General features: G+C 36.6%; 1 protein-coding gene across 17 annotated transcripts in view; it reads right to left on the bottom strand.

Moving 5' to 3' along the window:
- The window catches only part of LOC119256170 (ribose-phosphate pyrophosphokinase 1-like), a 301,237-nt gene that overhangs the window by 39,025 nt on the left and 238,776 nt on the right, over positions 1-23,436 (bottom strand). The window contains exon 1 of one of the 17 annotated variants that reach the window (XM_054700057.1): positions 17,780-17,894. The exons of the other annotated variants lie outside the window; for them this stretch is intronic. The gene's annotated coding sequence lies outside the window, so the exon portion shown is untranslated. Of the gene's footprint in view, positions 1-17,779; positions 17,895-23,436 lie in introns of those variants that run through there. 17 annotated transcript variants of the gene reach the window in all.

Genomic DNA, 23,436 nt, shown 5'->3' on the forward strand with positions numbered 1-23,436 from the left:
TGGAGATATAATTGACCACATATGCTCATAGATTCTACTGGAACATGAAGAGTGCAAGTTGAAAGATTCCTACGTTTTCTGGCTTAAAAGTCAGATTTCAGCAACAATATCTAAGGATTCCAACAAAAATAAATTGCTATTCCTATATTTTATTGTTTTCTAGAGGTAAGCTCCTTTGTTTTCCACACCTGGGTGAGTGAACTTTCCTTTCCAGCACACTTCCCAGAGGCTGGGGCACTTGAAGCAGGAATAAGCTTTCAGCCCCCAGTCTCCTGATGTCCCTTTGGATCCAGTTCCTATATCCAATATAGATGTAAGTTTGTTATGTGTATGGATCTTATTAGTCTGCCATCTTGCCCCTTCCTCCACATGCTAGCGCTATTGTGTAAAACAAAAGCCAGACATAAATGAGATAAACCATTTTTTTAAAAAATTATTTATTTATGCATATAAGAACTGGGGTACAGGCCAGAGGTGTGGGGGGTGAGAGGATCCACCAGAGAAAGAGTGGGGAACAGAATAGGCAGACTGACTGAAGGACACTGCTGAGGTGAGCAGCAGGTGAGTCAGGGGAGGTCTACCTCTCCATGTGGGTTGCTCCCTGGCCGGGGATCGAACTTATACTGCAGTGGCTGTGGAGCTTCATAGGTTGTGTCTTAACGCCTTGCGCCACCAGGGAGGCCCCAATAAGATAAACCATTTGTTAAAGTTATTGAATGGCTTTGAAATCTACTGTCTACTCCATTAAGTCAGTGTATAAATTAACTTGCATTTCTGTTTTAATCCAAAGAGTTCATTGAGTTTAACCTTGCAGTCCATACTGTCTAGCCTGCCAATGTCTCTCATTCTATTGAAGGAAAGATTAAATACTAGATATACGTTCTTCCTCTTCTTTTTATATGCATCCGTTGCTTTATTGATATTATTGCTCTGTTCCTTCTGAGCAGTCCTAGTGTGCCTGTACTATCATTTACTTATAAGAAAACCAAGGCTTTAAGGTATCTGAGCTATTCATTGTGGATCTAGGATTCAAACCAAGGCCTGCTGATTTCCAAACTGCTTTTTCTTTAACCCTCTTCTGTTTCTGATGGTGTGAATTATCCAAAATTCAAAATAGCAAATGCCCCCATATTACTGCCATTTTTACCTTCAAATGCATTATTTCATTGCTTTTACAATACTTTACTTACATTTAGATTCATATTAAAATATTATAGTAATATTAGTGGTTGTTTTTCTTGATTGAATTCTACCCAAACATGGTGGAAATGAGAGGAAGAACAAGGACAAAGCTAGCCTTGAGACTACAGATTGGCTCTGATTCTAATAATCCTTTAAGAAAAAATTCAGAAGACATTGTAGCTTATTTATTAATGCAGTTCATATAAGATAGTACCATCTTATTAAATATTTTTCTCCCATGATCTGATTATAGAAGAGGAACTATTGTCATTTAAATAGAAGCTCTTTAATTAGGAGCAAACGACACTTTATCATTTTCATCTCCACTGTCTAAATGTCTATAAAAAAATATTTGATTGAAATATAATAGCACTCAGTCTCAAGACCATTCATTGTTTATAGGTATTTTAGGTTACACATACAAAAGACAGAAGAAAAGAGTTTCTTTTTTCATTTGACTAGGGAAGTAGTGTGATCTGATTTTATCCCATTGGATTTAAATGAAAATGTTTCAAATTCAGCAACAGCAACTGTAGCGAAAATCCCTGCATATGTAATTCTTCACTCAAACTCTATAGATTTTCAGTCTGACCAAAATGCAGCAAAATTAATAGAAATCTGTAACTTAGGCTTTAAATCTGAAAGCTTCATGAATCAGTTGACATTTTGCTTCTTTTTACATGCTTCCATTATGAATTTTATATAACATGCTAATACATACATTATTTTTTAAATGCATATTAATATTAAATGAAAAAAGTTGAATGTCTGAATACTGATCACAATATTCATTATTCACTAAACAGAAAATAAAAGATTATGTTTGAAATAATTCATGCTTGTGTTGTCTCAAGTGATACCTGAATGGAAATCCTTTTCATGATTGCAGTTTGGGAGGTGGGCAAGAAAAAAAATTATTTTATTATTACCACTTGTTAAATAACAGATAGTATTTAAATTGCCAAAATAAAGTATAAAAGCATACAGTATTTCTTTTGGTCATCATAGGCATGCCTTAATTATAATGCAATAACTAAGGAAACAAAATCATAAGCATCTAGCAATTTGAAATTATATTACTATTCCTTTCATCTACTTCTTTTAACTAAAATTTAATATATGAAAAAAAATACTTTAGAGTTCTAAAAGAAGTGCATGTAAATATTATTCCACAAGGTGGCACAAGCATGCCACATGTTGTGTTTTTTTGTATAGGATCACAATATTTTACTGTTGAGTCCTCTTTATTCCATAGTCACAGTGATTTTTGCCATAAAGAGTTCACATTTCAAAGAGCCATCTTTTCTGAGGCAGTGCTTTCTGGTACACAGCTATGCATGTTACATACAAAATTACAATAGAATCAGGTCAATTCTAAGCAAATGAAATTTCAAACCTCTTCTAAGAGACTACAGTTATCATTTTGACTTTATTGTTTTGGACTCTCTGAATCCCATTGCAGCAAATGTTTTTGCATTTCTAGTTTTAAAACATATTTTACAAAATCTATTCAGAAAATTCTCCTTCACCTGTGTCCCAAGGTGATATTGCCATTTCCTATAAGAAGTCCAAATCACGTGTCCTCAGAGGCTTTGTGATAGGAAGTGACCAAAATGGACAACTTTCCCTTACTATCAAAAAATCCATCTTTATCCTAACTAAGGGGGATAAAGTGCCTAAAATCTTGCTTTTACAATGACATTTTTAGGTTAAATATTACCTTTTGTTCCTGATATTCTTTGAAAATACAAGCACTTCTCCACGTAACACTAAATCTCTAGCACTCCACAAACTGCTTTGTCAGGTGTTTTTTTTTTTAAGATTAATTTATTTATGCATACAAGAGCTGGGGTACAGGCCAGAGGTGTGGGGGGTGAGGGGATTCACCAGATACAGAGTGGGGAGCAGAACAGGCAGACTGACTGAAATACACTTCTGAGAGGAGCAGCGGGCGAGTCAGGAAAGGTCTGCTGCACCATATGGGTTGCTCCCTGGCCGGCCGGGGGATAGAACTCATGCTGCAGAGGCTGCAGACAGCTTCCTAGGTTGTGTCTTAACCCCTTGCACCACCAGGGAGGCCCTGCTTTGTGAGTTTAGGGAAATTACTTAAAGTCTCTGTGTATCCATTTTTCCATGCACAAATTGGAGAAAATACTAACTCTACCTCATCTAGTTGTTCTGACAATTCACATGAGATATTTCACATAAAACACCTTCCTCAGCATCTGGCATACAGCAAGGACTCAAAATTGATAGGTGTTGTGATGACTGTGATAAGCAACTTGGCAAGTTCATTATGAGATGTTTTGTTGGGTTACTGGGATAGGACAATGAAAGAAGAGAAAGGGGCAGTGGCAGACTTCAAAGAAAATATAGTATGGCTGTTAGCACAGTAGTAAACTGTGTGCTATGATGGTTTTCTACTGATTGGATGATTCAGCAATTCAGTTAAGTACCTTTAAACTCCCACTTTGAGGTCTTTTGGGTTTCATCTCTTTATTTCATCTGTAACTACTCAACAAGATAGTCAGACTCCTCCAGAAGAATCCTATTTTTTTAAAGATTTATTTATTTATGCAAGAACCAGGGTGCAGGCGAGATGCGCAGGAGGGTGAGAGGATTCACCAGAGACAGAGCGGGGAATAGAACAGGCACATTGACTGAAATACACTGCTGAGGGAAGCAGGGGGTGAGTCAGGAGAGGCCTGCCGCACCTTGTGTGTATCTCCCTGGCGGGCCGGGATCAAACCCACAATGCGGAGGCTGCGAACAGCTTCACAGCACTGTGCTCAACCACCTGTGCCACCAGGGAGGTCCAGAATCCTATTTTTTGTGGGGGTGAAAGGTAACACTGGTTTACATCATTGTTTGTGTTTTAGAAGTATAGGTTCTTCCCCTCAGGTGTCATTACCACCACTAAATTACCCATAGTCCACCACCACAGTCCAGTGTACTCTCTCCCCACCTTGGGTTTGCCCCAGCCACATTTCCTCTCCATCTGGTAGCCTCAGTTCTATAATCATCTTTCTAGAGTTCTTAGTTTGGCTTTATCTGACACTTTATTTTCTTTCTCAATATTTCATATATGAGTGATACCAGCTGGTATCTGTCTTTCTCCCTCTGATTTATTTCACTTAGCATAATCCCTTCCAGTTCCATCTACTTTGCTGCAAATGGCAACAGTTCATATTTTTTGATAGCTAAGTAGCATTCCACTGTGTACCACATCTTCCCAATCCACTCATTTGCATCTGGTCATTTAGATTTTTTCCACAGCCTTGATATTGTAAATAGTGCTGTAATGACAACAGGGGTGCATGTTTCCCTTGAAATTAGTGTTTTTTATTCTTCTGATAGATATTTAAGAGTGGAATTGCTGGATCATATGGCAGATCCATTTTTAATCATGTGAGATTCCTCCATACTGTTTTCCATAGGAGCTGAGCAAGTCTACATTCACAGCAACAGTGTTCAAGGATTCCTTTTTCCCCAAATCCTCACCAGCACTTGTTCTTTCTGGACTTTTTTATATGGGTCGTTCTCACAGGTCTGAGATGGTATCTCATTGTGGTTTTGATATGTAGTTCCCTGATGATAAGTGATGATGGAACATTTTTTTTCCATATGTCTGTTGTCCCTCTGTATGTCTTCTTTAGAGAAATGCATATTTTGCTCTTCCACCCATTGTTTGGTTAGTTATTTTTGTTGAGTTGTATGAGTTCTTTATATATCTTGGACTTTAGCCCCTTATCAGATGTATGATGTGCAAATGTTTGCAAGTCTTCAATTCAGCAGTGTTTCTTTTTGTTTTAGTGATGGTCTCTTACACTGGGCAAAATCTTTTTTTAGTTGGATATAGCCCCAATTATTTATATTCTCTCTTGTTTTCTTTGCTGTTGGAGATGAATCCACAAAGACATATCTGAAGCCTAGGTCATGGAGTGTTTTGGTTGTGTTTTCTTCTATGTATTTAATGGTTTCAAGTTCTACAAACAAGTCTTTTATTCACTTTTTTTTTTTTAAAGGTTTCTTTTTTTTTTGTTTGTTTAAAGATTTATTTATTTATTATTTATATAAACACTGGGTACAGTCAGAAGTGTGGGAGGGTGAGAGAATTCACCAGAGCCAGAGCAGGGAGCAGAGCAGGCAGAAGGACCGAAGTACACTGCTGAGGGGAGCAGCGGGCGGCAGGAGAGGTCTGCGCGCCATGTGGGACCCTCCTCCGGTGGCCGGGGAGCAGCCGGGGATCGAACCGGCGCTGCAGAGGCTGCAGGCAGCTTCGCAACCCAGCGCTCAACCGCTGCGCCACCGGGGAGGCCCTCTTTTATTCACTTTAAGTTGATTTTCATGTATCATGTAAGATAGTGATCTGGTTTAATTCTTTTGAATGCAATTGTTCAGTTTTTCCAACACCAGATATCAAAAGAAGGTTTCCTTGCTCCAGTGTATATTCTTGGTTCCTTTTTTGTAAATTAACTGTTCATATAGGTGTAGGTTTATTTCTGGGCTTTCAGTGTTATTCCTTTGGTTTGTGTATCTGTTTTTGTTCCAGTACCACGCTGTTTTAACATTACAGCGCTGTAGTATAGTTTGGAGTCTGTAAGTGTGATACTGTCATACTTCCTGTTTTATTTGTCATGGTTGCTTTGACAATTTTGGTATTTTGTTGTTCCACATGAATTTTAATAATGTTTGTTTTATCTTTGAGGAATACCAATAGGAACTTTGATATGAACTACATTGAATGTGTATATTGCTTTGGGTAGGATGGGCATTTTGATGATGTTGAATCTTCTAATCCATAAGAAGGGATATCTTCCCATTTCATTGTGTCTTCTATTTATTTTAATAATGTCTCACAGTATTCTTTGTATGGGTCCTTCACCTCCTTTTCAAAGTTTACTCCTAGCTATTTATTTTTTTTTGGTGTAATTGTGAATAGGATCATTTTCTTAATTTCTTTGTTTTCTAACTCTTTGTCTGCAAATAGAAAGGCAAGTGATTTTTGTTCTCTCATTTTGTAATCTGTCACTGCTAAATGGATATATTATTTGAATTAATTTTTCAGTAGAGTCTTTAGTAGACTATCAGTAGAGTGCTCTTTGTATATATAGATATATAATTTTATATATCTATATATACAATTACATTGTTTGCAAAAATGATATCTTTACTTCTCTTCCCCAATTTGGATTCCTTTATATCCTCTTGTCTAGCTGCTCTAGCTAGAACTTCAATACTATGTTGAATAGTGGACAGTCTTGTCTTGTACCAGATCTTAGTGGAAAAGCTTTCAGCTTTTCACCATTGAGGAGGATGTTGGGGCCTCCCTGGTGGTGCAAAGGGTTGAGATGCAGCACTATGAAGCAATCCACAGCCACTGCTGCACGAGTTCGATCCCTGGTCAGGGAGGTGACCCACATGGCGCAGCAGACCTCTCCTGGCTCGCCCGCTGCTCCCCTCAGCAGTGTATTTCAGTCAATCTACCTGTTCTGTTCCCCACTCTGTCTGTGGTGAATCCTCTCAAACCCCACATCTCTGGCCTGTACCCAGTTCTTGTATACATAAATAAATAAATCTTTTTTTAAAAAAAAGAGAAGGATGTTAATGGTAGGTTTATTATATATGGCCTTTATCATATTGAAATATGTCCCTCTATGCACAGATTTTTATGGTTTCCAGCATAAATGGATGTTGAATCTTATCAAATGCTTTTTTTGACATCTATTGAAATGATTATATGGTTTTTATCTTTGCTTTTATTGATGTGGTGATGTGACTTATCTCTGGATATTTAACCATCCTGTGTGCCTCCTATAAATCCTACATGGGTGCAATGTATAATCTTTTTCACACATTGTTGGATTCGGTTTGCTAACATTTTATTAAGAATTTTTGTATGTGTGTTCACTAGGGAAATTGGTCTGTGATTTTCTTTTTTGTGTGTTGTCTTTATGTGCTTTTGGTATCAAGTGTCCTCTCTCAAGTTTTTGGGAATTTGAGCAGGATAGGTTAGCTCACCCATGAAGGTTTTGTAGAACTCACTTGTAAAGCTGTCTTGTCCTGAACTTTTATCTGAAGGTAGTTTTGATTACTGTTTCAATTTCCTGCTTATGATTGATCTATTCAGTTTTCCAGTTCTTTCCTATTGTTTCAGATGCTGTATGATTCTAAGAATTTGTCCATTTTTTCTAGTTTATTGAAATTATTAGCATATATGTGTTTATAGTAATCTTTCTTATTATCCTCTGATTTTCTGCAATGTCTATTGTAACTTCTCTTTCATTTCTAATCTAATTCATTTGAGAGTTGATTCTTTAAAGGGAAATATGTCATTTTTATATAAAATTATTATTTTTGCTCAATGATTTTTAAATGGTAGAAGAAAATTAACAGCTACCATTATATAATAAAGGTGGTGACAATATTATAATCCTGAGACTAAACCTGTTGATCAAGATTCGGTCATTGTATATGGTATGGAGTGCACTGGGATCTGGGCTGGGAGCTACTGAAAGATGTGTTTTATTCAAGAGAATAAAACCCGTTCTGCCCATAGTTCTCAAATTGTACTGCAAAGTCTTGGAGTTTCCAAGACTTTGGGGGGGGGGATTCTCAGATGAAATTTATTTTCAAAATAATATTAACTATTGTCTTTTTCTTTGTCACAAACATAGCAGAAAATTTTTCAAAAGCTGTAGGACGTGATTATGTCATAACACCAAAGGCCAATTAAGGTGCTTATTTAAAAAGTTACTGGTTTTAATTTCTAATGTGGTCAATAACAGCAGACATAATATACATTAATTACAAAAACTTTATAATCTTCATAAATTGGAGTGAAGATCTCTGAGGTTTTCAATAACTATATAGTGAGAAATGTTCCTGAGATAAAAATTTTTGAGAACTATCATTCTAGATCACATTTATTTCTATGGCATTAATGACTATGTTACTCAATCCATAAAATAAAATATTTAAGAGTTTTAGCCTACCACTGTTACTCCTGATTTATTTAAAAAAAATAAAAAGTCTAAATTTCTAGTGAATGAAAATGGCACTTATTCAAAGGGGTTTTGGAGAATCCTCTATCCAAAGCTTTCCCTCACATTAAAATTACAGAATCACATGATTACAGAATGCCAAAGTAGCTTTAGAAAGGCATTTTAGGGCCTCCCTGGTGCCACAGGGGTTAAGATGCAACCTATGAAGCTCTCCACAGCTTCTGCAGCATGAGTTCCATGCCCAGTCCACCTGGCACAGCAGACCTTTCCTAACTCACCCTATGCTCCCCTCAGCAATGTACTTCAGTCAATCTGCCTATTCTGTCCCCCACTCTGTCTGTGGTGAATCCTCTCACCTTCCACACCTCTGGCATTTTTATAGTCTATGTTTCTGATTAAATAATAATTCATATTGTTTCTAGATGAGATACTGAACTGAAATAAGAAAGAGAAGACCAGATATAAATATAGCAGTATGGACTGTTCTTTTTAAAAAATGCTGGATTAAAAGATATTAATAATCCACAGCACAATATTATTTCCCTATATTAAAATATATGTACACAAAACAACTGCATTTAGTAATTCGAGATCTATGCAAGGTTATAAATATCGTGTCATTAAAGAGTGATTATGGGCAAGAAAGGAATAAAAGTGAAGTTCAGGGACAAAAGGTATAAATAAGAAAAGACATTTCAGAGACTAAGATAAAAACAATGTGCCATAAAGAAGGAGTATGAATGCTCACCCCTACTGCTTAGGTACAAACACAGAAACAGAAAAGGAGAAAGAAAATTATCATGAATCCACTATTCAGGGCTATAATTTTGGTGCCCATGATTACAGTCTTGCATCTTTTTTCATTTCTTTCTGCTAAATGCATTTTTCTGTACTTTTTATACTTATGTGATTAATATTTGTCTTGTTACATTTCTATCAAGACAGCTTCAACACTTAGGGCATTCTGCATTACCATCCATCATTTTAAATCATTTCAAATTGATAATTACTGATTTCTAATATTTGTTACTTTCAGTAACAGTAAACATGCATATCGGTATGCCTACTTCTCTAGACTTCTCTAGGATAAATTACACTAAACAAAGTAATTTTCTAGGGCAGAGGGAATGAATTTAGCTAAACTTCTTGATATAAAACAAAGATTTCTAGAAGGACTGTACCAATTTTAACAATGTCTTCAGATTCTACTCTCACCATTTCTAAGAATTTACTTTTGTCATTCTAGTTTCATCAGAAAAAAAGATGGAAATCACATTGACTTTTATAATTTTTATTTCTTTGATTACTAATGAGTTAAACTATTTTATCATCTTTTTATTGGCCATTTGAATTTCTCTTCTTGAGAACTGGTTATATCTAAAAGTGTAATTGTTTTCCATTAGGCATGTATAAATTATGAAAATCAATATAGTTTATATAGCCTAAATTTCAGACAAAAATTTTTGTCTATATTTAAGAAATAAAATAAAATAAAAATCTTTAAAATGTGTGCTGATTATTCTCCATTAACCGCCCCCAACCCCCCTCCACACACACCCCTGATCCATTCTTTGTCTACATCTGTCCTGCTCTGTGACCTGGGAAGCTGACTTCCATAGATATATCATCTACTCCCTCTTGCCCTCTGGCTTCTGGTTGGGTTTGGCCAATGAGAATTACATTTAGAAGGTCACAGTGCAGGAGGAGAGAGGTTGAAGTATACATTACTCTCACTTATTTCTTGTTTTCACTGGGTTCTGGCATCACCATGGCTCCACTTCATAACTGGACTCAGTAACTCATTTTTCACTTACCTGCCTGCCCACACCTTGGCCTATAGATGTCATGGCTAGTTGAAAAGTGTCTCAACCACTCTTTTTTTTTTTTTTTCTATAGAGGCATGTTTTTATTTATTTATTTGTTTGTTTGTTTGTTTTGTTTATACATGCACTGGGTACAGTCAGAAGCGCAGGAGGGCGAGAGAATTCACCAGAGCCAGAGCGGGGAGCAGAGCAGGTAGAAGGACTGAAGTACACTGCTGAGGGGAGCAGCGGGCGGCAGGAGAGGTCTGCGCGCCATGCGGGACCATCCTCTGGTGGCCGGGGAGCAGCCGGGGATCGAACCGGCACTGCAGAGGCCGCGGGCAGCTTCACAACCCAGCACTCAACCGCTGTGCCACCGGGGAGGCCATCAACCACTCTTGTTGGTTCCCTTAAATCTGGCTTCACTTCTGTAAATGGCACCTTCATTAAAAGATTTCTTCAGGGCCTCCCCTGGTGGCGCAGCAGTTGAGTGCTGGGCTGCGAAGCTGCCTGCAGCCTCTGCAGCACCGGTTCCATCCCTGGCCACCGGGCGAGGGTCCCACATGGTGCGCAGACCTCTCCTGCCTCGCCCGCTGCTCCCTTCAGCAGTGTACTTCGTCACTCTGCCTGTTCTGCTCTCCGCTCTGGCTCTGGTGAATTCTCTCACCCTCCCGTGCTTCTGACTATACCCAGTGCTTGTATAAATAAACAAATAAATCTTTAAAAAAAAATTTCTTCAAAAGTCCTAATTGAACATGTTTAATTCTTGTTAGAACCTTGATAGGTACACCAATTGAATTCACTATCTTATTTGTGTTTAGGACCAGGACTTTTTCTGATATTTAATTCATCAAAAATATTTATTCAATATTAACTGAGTATTTATATTGAATCTGTCCCAGTGGTAGGGTCAGAATATACATAATTCATCCTTCCTAATGTCGGCAGGTTTATTAAGCTTAAAAAAACCAAAACTTAATATTTTCCAATTTCCTTATTTCCACAGCATCAACTGTGATGACTCAGCAGGCATTTAAAAGTCTCTGTATTTCAATTCCACTTCTACGTATCTCTCCAAGGATGCAAAAACACTAATTTGAAGGGATATATGCACTCCTAGGTTTATTGCAGCACTAAGTGCCAAAGGACAGAGGAGTGGATTAAGAAGACGTGGTATATATGTACAATGGAATACTACTCAGTAATTTAAAAAAAAAAAATGAACTCCTGCCATTTGTAACATAGATGGAACTGGAAGGGATAATGCTAAGTGAAATAAAACCAGAAGAAGACAAGCATCACATGACTCCGCTTATTTGTGAAATATAAATAAGCAAAACAAAGACTCAATCAAAACCAAATAAAAAACACGGGCCTCCCGGGTGGCACAAGGTGTTACAACACAGCACTATGAAGTTATCCACAGCCACTGCAGCATAAGTTCGATCCTGGACCAGGGAGGTGACCCACATGGTACAGCAGACCTCTCCTGATGTGTCCGCTGCCGCTCTCAGCAGTGTATTTCTGTCAATCTGCCTGTTCTGTTCCCCACTCTGTCTCTGGTAGATCCTCTCACCCCCTGCATCTCTGGCCTATGCCCCAGCTCTTGCATGCATAAATAAATAATTTTTTTAAAAAAAATTTAAAACAAACCCTAGAAATTTCACCATAAAACTAAGGATAATGAAGGGGAGGGTAGAGAAGAAGGGACACATGGATTATGGTGAGGACTTATGGGCACCTCAGTGGTGGGCGTGGTGTGGTAATATACACCTGAAGAATCAGGATCCTATATTTCTGATTCAGAAATACCCCTTAGGCACCTATCTTATCTGAATCTTTAACTCCTTAACATGTACCCTTTGTTTCAAACAGGTCCTCTTTGTCCACTGAATATATCAAATTCCCTTCCTTTTATATAACTGCTCATGAAGTTCTCTTTTTACTTACTAGGACAATTTCAGATTTTTTTCTAAATATCACCAAATTCTCCAAATACTACTGGTTTTCTCCCTTTTCTATTAAGGATCAGACATACAGAGATGCTTCTTATCTTGAATTTTTTATTTCTATCATTAATTGGGGATATTAGTGAAGTATAATAACATGTTCATGCCTATATCTTTGATGGCATTGAAGTCTGAGATTTTTTTGTTTTATTTTTGATCATCTTTATTAAATTTGCATAATAGTAAGGATACAACAGTGTTCACAAAGACTTATTTAACTAACGTTAGAAAGGATCTAGCTAAATTTTAAAATAATAAAATAGGAATAGAAAAATGTTAACCCTGTAATAATAAATATAGTATTTAGAGGAAAATCTAAGGAAGTAAATTCTTGGTAGAGTACATAAAGCATATCTTTTTATTTTCAATGACACATGACATGGTACTTTGTTTAAAATAGTTAATAAAGGAGTATTCTAAAGTTCTCAAACACAATTAGTACCACATACATTATTGATGTGACTGTTCACATGGAAATTGACTAACACAATCTGGAGGCTATTGAATAGGGTTATGATTCTGAAATTCAAGTGAGACGTATAACATAAATAGCTAAAATCTCACAAGTAGTTTAGACCTATGTTTGTTTGTTTTTTTAAATTCTTTTTTTTTCTTCAGATTCCAGAGCACACATCTCTGTGTGTTCAGAATATGAAGGTTATAGAGTCTCATATTCACCACTGAATCCTCACTCAGGTCAGGTTCAAGCAGACTGCTACCACCAACAGCCTCTGCAGCTGCCTCCTCATAATTTCCTAAGCAGCTCTCACAGCTGCATAGTAAAATGTTGGAGGGCTCATGAGAAGCACAGCTGTGCTCCCACACACAGCTGTGCACCAAAATATTATTGGGTGGGGCTATACTAAGTAAATGGCACCCATTGTTATAGGTCCAAACTAATGGGACCCAGTAACTTGGTTTGCATGAGCACAGTACCTTTGCGTGTAGTCACGTAGGGCATAATTCCACTAAGTTGTATTATGAGCTGCTATCCTGCTTCAGAATGGAGTGTGTTTTCTCTCTCCCTTACACAATAACCCCCCCTCCACACACACACACCACCACTACACACACACTTGCTCATTTTTTTGTTTTGTTTTGTTTCTTTGAGGAATTAATCTCACTGGATTATCACTTGAGATGACACTAGTTTGAGTTTGCATTGACCCTGAAGGAAGTTTTACATGCTAATCAGCTATATCCAAAAAAAAAAAAAAAAGACAAGTAGAAAGCAAGCTTAATATTTCCATGTATGTAACCAAGAAAGCACAAATGAAAACTGCACAGATAATAACCACTAGCTCAGTCTTACAGAAACAGCTATGATTTCTGGATAATTACCGAATCTACATTCATTCAAAAATATTTATTATGGATCTACAATGCACAAAAACCAGAAACAGATCTTAGAATTTTTTTGTTTCATTAATGAGAAAAAACAACATTAAAAAGAAGACTGGTAAAAATTATATTAGTAAATTTAAAAGCATAATCTGTGTCAGTTTGTGGAAAGATACCTTCCAGGTTCATTTTTATATGTTTTAAGCAAAGTTATTCAGTGCTTGAGTTAACAAACCTTCAGTTCATATCTGTGCTACTAGTGCCAAAAGTCATATATGACATACCTGATGTTTGGGAAAGTTTAAAAGAAATGCTTACAGATTTAACTTATTCTGCAGTTTGTATTTTTGAAAGCAATGAAATAGCTGAGACTAGTATTTCCTTCATAAGAGAATCTCAGTCATACCCAAAATTGTTATTTTTCTCAAAATTCATTTGATGTGACAAATTTAAAAACTATTTAATATATGGGTAAAATGACACAGATAAGTCAAATTATGTGAATGTTGAAAAGTAAATGGAGAGACTGGGTTAGTAAGATTTAAAAATTAAAGCAACTAAGATTTGCCATTTTTTCCTATCTGGAAACTATTCCACATGTTTTCCTAGAATGCTATTTGGCACTTGCTAGCCTAAAATTGGTGTCATGACAATTGCTAGATCTAGTTCACTGTTCTGTACACGAATGCCTCCTCTAGTTTTTATTTGAGGTGCCTGCATCGTGATGGGTGGGAGGCTGTTTCTATCAAATAACAGAAGAGGTCTACGTATAAAATTACCTACTGATATCTGTGCAAAGATTAATGCAGGGAGTGTTGCTTTAAAAATCAAATCAATTTTAAAAATAATGATAGTAACTAGTAAAATATCCATTTATATACACAGAGAAAACATCTATTTGGCAATGACCACTTTTCATATGCCTCAATTGATATGAACATGTTTTCTCTATTCTGTACACACATTTAGGTAGTGTTGTCATTATGAGTTCATTAGTCATCCCATTAACAAAAATATTCTCTTTCCTGCTTTTTCCTGGCATGGGCTTCTTCCTCCTCCCTTCCCACATATGTACTCTTCCAGTAACTAATCTGTACAACTCTGGCAGTAAGAATATGAAATGTTTAGTGTGAGTTTTAAAAGAAAAATGGAATCATAAGTGCCAGTCCTTTTGCTCTAAAGTACAGAATTAAAAGCATATATCATTCCTTTCTAGAAGTCTCTATTCATAAAATTTATTTAAAATATAACTATTCGTACTAGAAAAACTATGTTGCTACACATCAAAATGTAGATGGGATTTAATGAGAAGACTTGTATAACTTTAGCAATAACTTTAATTGTAGATTGCTCTATGAATGAGAGCATTATGGAATGAATATTTGGAAGCAACTGAAATTAAGAACCTTGAACTTTTGCCCCACTCATCAAGCAATAGATTATTATGGTGGGGAAGGAAAGGGATTATAACTGGATCTTCATTATGGAAGGAAATGGAAATATTTACATGGAGCCCTCTTTAACTAAAACCTGAATAACAGTGACTTAATGAAATAATTAAGCTTAGTTGAGAGTCAGGGAATTAGAACCACATTTGATGCCCAATTCAGACTTAAAACCAGTTGAATTATAAGGGATATGATGTTCTGAATCATAAGAGCCTAAAGGGGGATCTTAACCATAATCTTCCTGTCAAGAGAGAAAAGCAATGCCTTTGTCATCCATTGGGCCCCAAGACATTTTAATCCAAATGGCTTGGTCACTTGAGGGCTTACTGTCCACACTTGTCTATAAGAAACCCAGAATAAACTCAAGTAATTTAATTAGTGTACCTGATTCCTCAGTGACCAAAATCAACACACACAAATTTCTCAGGGGAAAAAACAAAAAAAACAAAACAAAACAAAACAAAAAAAAACATTTCTAATGGTTAAGGGTAGCTTATAAGTCTGAAAGTTTTCAGCCAATTCTTGGTGTCTTTCACCCTAATTCATTACTAGTTTGCCAACCACTATTAAAACACTTTCTCATCTAAATGTAAAGGCCCATATCCTGACATTGATCCAAGTGCGGAACTCCCATTGAAGTCGATGAGAGTGCTGCATAGAAATCAATGACAGGATATGGACCTCAAGGCTGGACCTTCTCTCCCCTGGAACCTTTTTTCATTGACACTCAGATATTTGAGAGTATTACAAGAAACGAGATACATAAAGCAGAGTATTGCAGATGAGCCACATGGTTCTCAGTTCCTTCTCTGGCAAAGTCTACCGCAGGTTAGTCGCCAATTGTATTTAAAGGGAGGAGGGGGAACTGTAGAAGTGCCAACTTCAGTGATGTGTTTGACTAGAATTTCATCTCTCACCATGCAGGTGAACAGGCTTTATTTTAATCACAGCCCCTGTTTTGGCAGAGACACTGCAGTTCATACTGAACAAGTTCTTTTACCAGCTCTAATTTCTGAATTGACAATCATAAAATATTTTTCAAAGTACTTCTTTTTAAAACTGGGATAATGTTAAGCATTTTATAGTCTAATTTCTAATAACAAGATACATGAATTACTCTGCCGTGCTATAAACACTAGAAATAATCCTTATGATTAAAATTGAATCTTTCTTCCAGGGAATGCAAAGCATTTCAGGCATATTACAGGTAATTTTTCATTTTCACAAAGTCTTGAACACAGTTTTCAAATATTTTTAAGGAAATTCAGGGGCCTCCCTGGTGGCGGAGGGGGTTAAAGTCTCAGCACTATCTAGCTATCACCAGCCACTGCGGCATGAGTTCAATCCCCAGTCAGGGAGCTGACCCACATGGCGCAGCAGACCTCTTCTGCCTCACCCGCTGCTCCCCTCAGTAGTGTGTTTCAATAGATCAGCCTGATCTGATCTGCTCCCCACTCTGTCTCTGGTGAATCCTCTCACTCCCCGCACCTCTGGCATAATCCCCAGTTCTTTTATGCATAATAAATAAATCTTTTTTAAAAAATGCAAACATATTGAAATAAAATAAACTTAAAATTCTTCTTCCCACCATTGCTGTATCTCCATTTCTCTTTCCCTAATAACCTGAAGAAAACAGAAAGCTATGTGTTTGGTTTTCTTCAATTTTTAAATAAGTCAAAGACTAGCTTTCTACAATGACCACCTTGATTTACTTTGTTGCCCATAGTATTAAACTGTGATTAAACAAGCCAAATTATGCACCTTGGTCTTGATTTCCTTCTAAGTCAATCAGATGAATGAATTGTCTAGTCAGTGGTTCTCAAAATTTAGCTTACTTTAGAATTACTTGGAGGACCTGTTCAAACACAGGTTGCTGTGCACCATCCCACAGTTTCTCATTCTGGGGGATGAAGGAGAATTTTCATTCCTAACAATGTTCAAGGTGATGCTGGTTCTTCTGGACTAGGATCACAGTTTCAGACACACTGGTTAAAGGACCTCAATCTTTAACAGATATAAGAATCAGGAAGTTTGTTTAAATTGCTTTTCCCAACTCCCTGTATCTCTAGTCTGAACTGAACAGGTCTGGGTATTCTGCTTTTTTTTTTCCTTTAAATATTATTTATTTATTTATTTACTTACTTACTTACTTATTTATTTATTTATTTATTTATTTACTTATTTATACAAGCACTGGGTACAGTCAGAAGCGCAGGAGGGTGAGAGAATTCACCAGAGCCAGAGTGGGGAGCAGAGCAGGCAGAAGAACTGAAGTACACTGCTGAGGGGAGCAGCGGGCAGCAGGAGGGGTCTGCATGCCATGTGGGATCCTCCTCTGGTGGCCGGGGAGCAGCAGGGGAGCAGGCCGGGAGCAGCAGGGGATCGAACCGGCGCTGCAGAGGCTGTGGGCAGCTTCACAACCCAGAGCTCAATGGCTGTGCCACCTCGGAGGTCCTACAGGTAACCTTTTGAATCTTTGTTTAGTGGCAAAAAACAAACAAACAAACAAAAAAACCCACCCCCCCAAAAAAAAAACAAAACACCAAAAACCCAAAGACTAGAACACCTACCATCCTAGATTTATCCTTTGTAGTAGCATTTTGTGTACTTATATAACTTCATATGTGTAAATATATGGATAATATCTATCTTGTTCATAAATATAAGAGGACCAGAGCTCACCATTATTCATTATTATGTCTATCAGGTCTAACATATTTTAACAAATTTGAATTGAAGTTACTTTATTTGAATGGAAATAGTAGACTCCCCCTTCCTACTTTATGGAGAAATCCTATAGAAATAAAAAGCTCAATAGGGTTTGTAAAATTATTTTTGATATTTTGACTCTATTTTGCAAGGTATAATACACCTATGTACTTTATTAACAAGATTTCACAGATGTGTTAGGATTACAGACTCTAATGTTCCTTAATTACTATCCATTACATAAAGAAAAGTTAATTCAAGTGAGTAATATCAATATATCTCACCAAGAGTTCTTGTTTGAGAGACTGAAGAATCATTTTACTCCCTTGGCCACCTTAGCATTTCACATGAGCACCATTTGTGAAGATCCTGGTTTTTGAAGTAGTAGTAAAACAAAGGTCTCCTTCCAAATCCAAGTAACCCAATCTGTAGGTAAATTACTGACACTGAGAAAACAACAAAACTTTGTGTTTCAGCTCTTCATTTGCAAAAGGAAAATGTTGGTGATTTCTAGGGAAGTCATTTTCAGCTTTAAAGTTTTTATGATTTAGAAAGCTAACTGATTGGGGCCTCCCTGGTGGCACAAGGGTTTAAGACAAAGCTCTATGAAGCTAGCTGTGGTCACGGCTGCATGAGTTAGATCCCCGGCCAGGGACATGACCCACATGGCACAGCAGACCTCTCCTGACTCGCCAGCTGCTCCCTTCAGCAGTGTATTTCAGTCAGTCTGCCTGTTCTGTTCTCCACTCTGTCTTTGGTGAATCCTCTTACCTTCCACACCTCTGGCCTATACCCCAGTTCTTGTATGCATAAATAAATAAAACTTAAAAAAAGAAAGCTAACTGAATGTTTATCATGTCAAAAATTCCATAATGATATATAATTTATATTTAAATTCAATTGAAATTATAAATTATTTCATTCTCCTAAATGTTTTCTAATTCTTTTTATCTGAAAATATTACTCTGAGGGTAGATATCATTAAGTGTTCTTGCCACAATAAAAATACAAGAAAAAAGTAAATATTTTTCTTGGACATCTGAAAAAAATATAGTATTCCTCGGTTTAACCATTTACTATCAATTGTCACATTATGATTATCCAGTTATTCACTTTTTTATTAATTAAAAGGGTTGAGTATAAGAAATTAATTTCTCTGAGTATTTATATATTTTATACTATATAAGTCCCTGTGAGTGCTATAATTGTAACCCTTTATAATTGGCAGATATTAATTACTGAAATTGTACTAGAATTTCCATATAATTTTATATCAGAGCCAACATGAATACTTAATACATTCATCCTGTTTAGAATACTAAGAAGAGATATTAATTTCTTGTTATTAAAATAAGCAAGAACTTGTAGGAATGTGTTAAGAGTGAGATATGTAGATTCTTGAGTTCTATGTCCCAGGTAAAATGTCCATGTATGTTCAGGTGCATGAAATCTACAGCACTTGTTCTCCAGCCACTAAAATTCATTAAGTTTTCTCTCAGTAAAGGGTTTAGAGAAAAGAGAAAGAACCAAATCAGAAAAAATCTCCCAGCCAAAAGCAGAGACGTAATCACAGTTATCTTCAACAAGCTCATCTCTCAACATTCCCATTTTTGCAGTTTTCCCAAATATCAGGCTACAAATGTCACAGACATTTCCAGCTCACTACTTCATAGTGTACACTCTATACATTCAGCCTCTAGAGTCTCCTTATACATCATGATTTCTTAACTTGGGTTTTTTTGCATTAAGATCCCTATTTGGTCTGTAAGTTGCATGCCTTTGTATGGATAGCCTTTCCAAGGAATGGGTCTATAGTGTTCATCAGTTTCTCAAAAGGCCGTCACCCAAAAAGTTTAAACACTACTGGTCTAAACAATTTTGTCCTTTTCAATTCCACTGCCATCAAACAAATTGTGTATAGTGCTCCTTTTTTGGACAATCAAGTTTTTCCCCTGCCAGTCTCCAGTCTTTTGTTATCTTAATCAACCCCAGGTGCTATCGCCAAAGTCATCTTAAAGTTCATGAGTTATGTGGATTCTTTGTTCACTGACATTTAAGTTCTCCCATTGCTCACTGCATAAAGTCCAAATCACTGGGTACAGACACTATGTTTTGTCTTTATATCTTTGCTATTTACCTGGTTCAACAGATTCTTGCTTTTGACTTTTCCTGTTTTCTGAAAATGTCCATATCTCAGCTGCAATCTCTCTTTCCAGTATTATTTGCCACCATTTTCTTCATGATGTCTATATTTCAATTAATGCAAACATCTGACCTCTGGTCAATTCTCCAAACATAATCCATGTTTTCTCTCCTTTTTTGTACCTTTTTATCTTGGTTTTTCTTTTCCCCTTTTCTTGAGATGCTTTGCTAACCTCTCCCACTCAGATCATTTCACCCTAATGAACTCTCACCATCCTTCAATGTTTTAAAAAATGCTCCTTTATGAAGTTTTCTAAGCTCTATCTCCCAGAGAGAAATAATTCATTTCTTCTCTAAACTCTTTGTTCATTTGAGGCCTTTACATTTAATAAGTGCATAGCGCTCCATTTTAATATTGAATAAAGCATTATAGAGCTCATGTTATATTACAAGGTAACTCCTTCAAGGCAAAGGCTGTCTTCTATTTATTTTTCTTTTCTCCACAATACTTAACACAATCTCACATCATAATACTGAACACAATTTGCTAAAGAAATGAATTAAATAATAAATGAACAAAATGTTCTCTTCATATTGCGATTAGAGGTCAGCACTGGTGGAGAACAGATGTTCAGAGAGGCAGGAGAATGGCACAAGGTCACAGAGTCAGTCAGTGACTGACTTGGGCTGAACTGCAGATATTTGGACTTAAACGAAATCTCTGTCCACCACAAAATGATTCCCTTTGGGAGCAGGAAAATATGCTGCAATGCACTTCTTTTAAGAACTATAATCTTTTTGCTTTTATAATTCTAAATGTTGGCTTTATCATTCATTATCACTGGGTATTTAGCTTTCTCATTTATAAATTGGAGGTCAAGGGCCTCCCTGGTGAGCGCTGGGTTGGGAAGCTGCCCGCAGCCCCTGCTGTGCCAGTTCTATCCCGGCTGCTCCCCGGCCGCCACCGGAGGAGGGTCCCACGTGGCACACAGGCCTCTCTTGCCGCCCGCTGCTCCCCTCAGCGGTGTACTTTGGTCCTTCTGCCTGCTCTGCTCCCCGCTCTGGCTCTGGTGAATTCTCTCACCCTCCTGCGCTTCTGACTGTACCCAGTGCTTGTAAAAATAAATCTTTAAAAAAAAAAAAAATTAACCTTAAAAAAATAAATAAATAAAATGGAGGTCAACATTTAATGTTCTCAATGCTTCCTTCTAGTCAAGAATTTTGAATTGCCTTTGTCACATCATTGTTCTTTATCTCCAACAAAGAAGTTAACTTCCCCAGGTTTTCTCAAGCTTTATGATGCTGTAGCTTCTATGCTGTATTCTAAATGAAGCATATTTACCCATAAATGATAACCAATACATTAGATGTGATCAAAGAATTCCTATCAGGCTTGATAAAGACAAGAGCTTAGAGATTTTTTTAAATTAAATATTATTTAAGATATATAAAAATTCAAATAATTCTGAGGGAGCAAGCCTAATTCTTTACTATGGATCTGCTACTTAAGTTAACCATGAGATGCTATTGTGGAAAGTTTCCATGTTTCTTCATTGTGACAAACAAGTATAGCAAAACAAAATTTTAAGCCAGATGGTTCTGAGTCCCACCCAAATAATCAGAAGTAAATTTATTTTCTTTAATTATTAATATTCCAAAGATACAGCGAATTGAAAATTATTACTCTCCCTGTTTAATGGGGTAAATGACAATCCATTCTAACTCTCTCTTTCATGTATATGTTTTCAAATGTGAATGTCTGCTGGCAAGTCATACACAGAACCCATAGGTTCACTCTATTTCCACTTTGTTTCACCCATGCTGCAAAGGGTTTCTTCTAATTGATATAAGTTCCCCTAAAAGGCAGTCTCACTCTAGTCAATTCCAACACAAAGTCCTGGGCAAAAACTGGTGTGACTACTGGCTTCTAGAATTCCCTATCTTATATAGTCCTTTCTCTTGGTAAATCTCACTGTGAGGCACTAACATCTTTAAAATGACCCACACTTTGTTCCTTTTTAAGAATGCTAGTCATATACGTAGTCTTCAAGAGAATATGCTTTGCTCTCTTTAAGGGCACCAGACACCCAGAAGGAAAAATACAGTCATATTCTAGTAAGAGGTAGCAGAATCCAATAAGGAGAAGTTATGGGGTGAGATGAACACTATAAGGAAATGAATTGGTCCACTTATTAGTTAAGAGATCAAGTGAACACCTTCAAGGTCTCTACATTTAGAAGAGGAAACAAAATCTCAAGCTTTCTAAATTTGTTTCACAAATTTATTACTTTCTCTCAGGACACATTGATTTTCAGTTGAATTGATATCAGGGTCTTTAAATCAAATCTAACTTATTGTGTTTTTCTGTCATGTAGAAGACTGAGCAAAACAATAACAGATGATCATAAGGGAAATTAATCCTCAATGTCATTTAAAATATATTTTTATAACTCACAAAGCTTCCCCATTTATAGTAGCTCTTTTACTATTATATTCTACCAGAAGAGCAAACAACAATGAAATCAATGGGATAACAAATTAAGATAAGAGATAAGATACAGTTGCAAATAATGTATGTGTGTATATATGTTCTTTGAATATATACTTATATATGCTTTAATGTACACATATAAATATATATATATTAAATATATACACATGTGTATGTGGACATAATAAACACATTATTTATAAACCTGTGTAAACACACACATATCACAGTTTCAAAATCTGACAAGCCCTATACCAACTGATAATGCCCAATTCCTATTAAGTCTTAATTCACTGTCACTGTCTTACCAGTTGTTATGCAGTGGCAGCACTGTAACTCAATTTTGATTTGTTCTAGAAATTGTACTAGAAATCAAGATGTTAGGGTCAGGTGACATCATGCAATAAATATAGTTGTGACAATCACATTAAGTAACTCCTGAAGTTTTGGAGTGATAGAGTGGAGGTACAGAAACCTAGTAAATGCACTTATAGGTGGGCTGTGTAAAACCTAGCAGGACCTCAACCCAGGCACATGAAACAGCCTGCCCAACACCCAATGCACTTTTCTGAGGAAACCAGAGAGACTTGGGAGTCCCATGCTCCAAACTCCCCCAACTTTATGTCCTCCGAGTCTTCCAGTTTTTCACAATAAAATACAGCTTGTATGAAATGTTTGTTGCCATATTCATTTATATTAAGGCTCTGCAGGACTAATTCACTACTGGATTTATTTAAGAATACCGTGGTAAAAAAGAACTGAAATATCAGTTCAGTAAGTGAGCAAGGATAATATATTTTATGTGAACTCTCAGATACTTTTAAAATTTTAGACATAATTTATATTATATGAAAATGGGCTGGTTAGTTTAATTCTATCAAGGTATTGGCTGGTTCCAGTGTGTTTTTGGGGTTTTTGGGTTTTTTTTCCCCTGTTTTTTTAGTATGCAAGGAGATCTGACTCTCCCCTTAGGACTAAAGCCAGTGAGGCAGGGAGGATGATAAAATGGTCCAAATCATCCCAATTGTGACTTCCAATGAATGCAGTGCTTATATAAACTAGAAAAATGGAGCTGAAACAAACTACAGGGAGATGCAAGGAGCCCAAAGGAGAATATGCCACATCAACTGACTTCAAGGTCATACATCTGATCTGAGTTGTTTTTTTTTTTTTTGCTTTCACAAAATCTTTAATGCCCTCTCTGCTTCCTGCATGACTGTGTCCACTACCACCTCCCTTTGCAGTTGCTCCCCACATAGACACTGTCTCTATTCCTTAAATTTCCCAAAGCATAGCTTAAAAAATGCT

The sequence above is a fragment of the Talpa occidentalis genome, unplaced genomic scaffold (assembly GCF_014898055.3).
Source record: "Talpa occidentalis isolate TD23 unplaced genomic scaffold, MPIMG_talOcc4v2.1 talOcc4.3, whole genome shotgun sequence".
Classification (NCBI taxonomy): Eukaryota; Metazoa; Chordata; class Mammalia; order Eulipotyphla; family Talpidae; genus Talpa; species Talpa occidentalis.